The sequence below is a fragment of the Panicum virgatum genome, chromosome 1N, assembly GCF_016808335.1.
Source record: "Panicum virgatum strain AP13 chromosome 1N, P.virgatum_v5, whole genome shotgun sequence".
In the NCBI taxonomy this organism is placed as follows: Eukaryota; Viridiplantae; Streptophyta; class Magnoliopsida; order Poales; family Poaceae; genus Panicum; species Panicum virgatum.
In genome coordinates, this window is record NC_053145.1 from 31547077 (window position 1) to 31551299 (window position 4223).

The 4223-nt window shown below is 46.2% G+C and overlaps 1 non-coding gene across 1 annotated transcript; it reads left to right on the plus strand.

Moving 5' to 3' along the window:
* Nucleotides 1-2930: 2930 nt before the first annotated feature.
* LOC120657915 lies at nucleotides 2931-3037 on the plus strand. Its single transcript, XR_005668444.1, has one exon. It is a non-coding gene; the product is annotated as a small nucleolar RNA R71 (small nucleolar RNA).
* The last annotated feature ends 1186 nt before the right edge of the window (nucleotides 3038-4223 follow it).

The window sequence follows — 4223 nt, forward strand, 5'->3', positions numbered from 1 at the left end:
AATTCAAAAGCCATTGCTTAACCAAAGCTTGTGTGGGGGAGATTTTGATCTTGTTGACCATGGCGTATAGTATGAGCAACTCATCGTTGCGCACGGGTCGGACATCATCTCTTGGAAAGAGAGTGATGGTAACCACTTGTCCATCAACTGAAGAGTTGGATTATGTATGTCGCTTCACCGAGGTGCAAACATGCCATGGAACCAAAATCTAGCCCCAAAACTCATGATGATTAAAATCGCGCCAAGCTTGTTCAAGAGAAATTGGCCAGCATTTGTTCAAATCGAGGCGGCCAGTAAAAGTCTTCCAAGAAATCAAATATTCTTTCCTAAAAAGTCAAAAATAAACCCCATTTTCCACCTCCCAAAGAGTGCAAAGAAATTGGATGGTGAGGAGTCGAGAACCATACTCCTCAACGGGAATGAAGTTATCCCATCCAATTGCGTGCCAAACGTTAGCGAAGTCTACGTACATACCTGTTTTGATGAGGATTTTCGGATCGAAGGCTCGGGTGTGGACGAAGCTACGGTTCTTGAGGATGGCGTAGCCTTGTCGTTCACGATCATCGTGTAAGTCGAGGTAGGGAGCATAATCTTCATCAATTTCCATGGCCTCGGCTTGCGGTTCGGCTTGCACTTCTTCGTGTTGTTCTTCTTCTTCATAGTCCATCATGCTCGGAGTCGGCGTAGGTTTGGGAGTGTGCGAGCTGGAGCCACCCCGAGAATGGGATGAATTTCCACCCGTCATCTTCTTGAATGCGCCGGAAACCTTTCGCCCTATGCCCTTCATGACTAGACAAGACAAACACGTACAACTCGAAATGGGTTACATTAGTGAATCGAAATAAATGTTCTTACCTGCAAGTTGTAGTCTTCTTTTCTTGCAGCAAAGAAATTAGAGAGAGAGGTTTCTTGAAATGAAACTTGAGCAAAAATCCAATGAAAACCCGAGAGCAAAGTTTGAGAGAGTTTGAGAGGGAGTGAGTGAATGAGAGTTGAGTGTGAAAGCTCAACACTCACCCCCTCGGCCTCTATTTATAGGAAGAATGGCCGGGCACCGTTGGAGGAGACAAGCCCCAACAGCTAGTGACCATTAGAGAAAGGTTGGCCCACTAGCCGTTGGTGTGGGGCTGGCCGACCCTAGGGTTCGGCCGAACCCTAGGTGGCCCACCCAGCTGATAGCCGGGGCCCACTGCCTCTCTAACGGTCATATGCATTTTAAACTTTTGGTGTCATCAAAACTTTTCTTCGAAAGATGTTCAAAATTACTTTCCAAAGGATTTTAAAGCTCAGAAATATTTTTTTGGATTTTTGTAAAAGTAGAAAAGGTGCTAGAAAATATTCTAGCATGCATGAGTGTTTTGAAAAATTCAAACATGCAATGGAAAAATCAAAAAGTCGAGAAAAGCGAAATTGGCAGAAATCAAATATAAGATACGTACCGATTTACCTTCGGCAAGAGCTCGTCGTTTTTAGTCTGACGAGCGGGACCTTTCTCCTGCTTCAACTTACCATTGTTCAGCCCATCTTGGAAAAGTGGATGTTGACGAACTTTCAACCTTATGCCACACCTTCTTTGACCGTCTTCTTTTGGGTCTTGTGGTGGTAGGTTCTTTAGGATGGGGTTCTGGTGCACCCCAGAGCGGGATCCCATCGTGAGCCTACTGGATCACAAATCTCTGCTCTTTCCTGTAGAGAAATTTAAAGAATATGTTGTCGACCCCAATGCGGAACTAGATTTCTCCAGTTCCAACATCAATCCTTGCCCTGACATCGTTTAAGAAGGGTCATCCAAGAATGAGATCCATGCCCAAATCCCCCTCCATGTCGAGGACGATGAAATCGGCGAGGACAAAGCATTTCTTGATTCGTACATATATGTTTTCGACTATCCCTTCGGGATGTCGAATTGTGGAGTCTGCAAGCTGTACGAACATGCAGGTTTGGGAAAGAGCAGGATATTGCAATTGTTCAAAGATTACCTTGGGCATGATGTTTATGCTTGACCCAAGGTCGCAGAGGGCCTGTTTGTACAATTGATCGAAGATGGAGCAGCTGATCATGGCACCCCTAGATCTCCATGTAGCTTCACTATCAGCCCTCCCATGCATTCATCCTTGGGTGCGTGGTTCTTCCTGCATGATTAGTATGTGGTGCAGGCCGAAAGGAGCTACCCCATCTGGTGGACACCATGTTTGCAATTTCAATGGGAGATTTGGGTTGTCCCAGAATCTTCCCAGACTAAGAAGCAGGAACCGTAACAGCGATTTGAGACAACTGGGTTTCTATCATTTTGTTGGAACTTATTTGATTTTTAAGAGCAGAAGAAAGAGTTTCAACTTTGGCATTTATATTTTCCAAAACTTTGTCATTAGCAGCAAGCTTTTTATTTAAAGATTCATTGATTTTAGCTTGGCCAAAAACAAGGTCTCTAAAGGAGGGCTGGTTCGAATTGAAATTCGAATTAAAATTTGAATTGAAATTGTTACCTCCTCCTTGGAACGGTGGGTGTCCTTGACACCACCCTTGGCCTCCTTGTGGACGGAACCTGTTGTTGTTGTTGTTGATGTAGGCTGCTTCTTCACGGGTCTCGGGGCAGTCATTCCCCGAGTGTCCACCATCACCACAAACCTCGCACATTGAGTGCAAGCTCATGGCATGGACGGGAACGAACATTAGTTTGTTTCCTTCGTCGATTTTCTTCAATAGGAGGTCCATCATTGCGATAAGCCTATCCGTCTCCTTGATGGTATGCATTCTGCCCTTGGTTCTGGGCTGAGAATGTTCCTCATTCCAGCCCTGTTATTTCAATCAAGGACGTAGCCTTGGTGACTGTCAGGTCTAGATAGGCTGCTCCAGCAGCAGCGTCCAAGTGGGCTCTTGATGTTGTCGTTAGCCCATTGTATAAGCTTTGGAGCACAAGTCACTCGTCCATCCCATGATGAGGACAGGCGAGTATGTATTCCTGGAGTCTCTCCCAAGCTTCTGTGATGGATTCCATCCCTATTTGCCGGAAACTTGAAATTCTTCCACGCAGGGCATTTGTTTTGCCCAACGAGAAGAACTTAGCGAGGAACGCCATGGAACATTTGTTCCACGTGCTGACGGCTTCCTTGTTCTGGAAAAACCACTGTTTCTCTTTCCCCGGGAGGGAGAAAGGAAATAGACGGAGCCTGATTGCGTCAGCCGCAACGCTCTGTATGGTTACGGTCTTGTAGAGCTCCAGAAAGTTCTGGAGATGGGCGTTGGCGTCCTCGTTTGGTTTGCCACAAAATGGGCTAGCCTGTACCATCTTAATGAGGCTGGACTTCAGCTCAAAGTTCATGTCCCCAACATCAACATTGGGTCCACTCGCCACATTGGCGGCTGAGGGAACGGAGAAGTCGCGGAGAGTCTTCCCAGCCATGCTAATGTAGACACGGCCCAATCTTTCGAGAGGTAATGGTAAATTCGATTGGTGGAGACTCGATGCTGGCGATCCGGCTTCTAATCAGACACGATTCGAAGTCCTGCAATTGTTACACCACTGCTCCATTGGTTATCAACCAAGCACAACTTGATTGACCTCGTCAAGAAAGCTTTTCTTGCAAGCGAATCGAAGAACACAAGCAAGAAAGTAGAAACACGCAATCTGAAATTACAAATATAAATGAAGCAAGGATAAGTATGGGGTTCAAGAACTCAGTTCCAAAGGACTAATCGACACAGTGGAGGAGATCAAGTATGGGGGCCCTGATTCACAGCAAAAGGACTTGTCGTCACAGTTACAATGAAGAAGACCATTTCTCGATGGAAAACTTGATCTAAACAAAACACCTAAACCCTAATGTGGCGGCGGCTGCTGATTATATGAGTGTTGGGGTGTGCCACGTCCATCATGGACCCCAACACGATAGACGGGCCAACAGCCCAGACCTTCACTTGTTTCAATGATTCCCGTCGACTCCAATTGAATTTGGGCCTCGAACTGGTACCATTTGAAGATCCTTGAAATTATCTTGCCATCCATATAAAGAGCATCCAAAACGGACTCTGTATGTGGCCTGGGCGTTGATGTTGGTGCGGACTGTTCCTGGACTCTGAAGCTGACTCGAACTCGACTTGGATTGGGCCTCCAACTCGGCTTGGCTGCCCTTGCTGGTCCACCACGCCTCCAAACTCCTCCCCAACGTCCTCGTCATCATCTCTATGGTTTCTAACAATAATTAAATCATTAGGTAGTAATT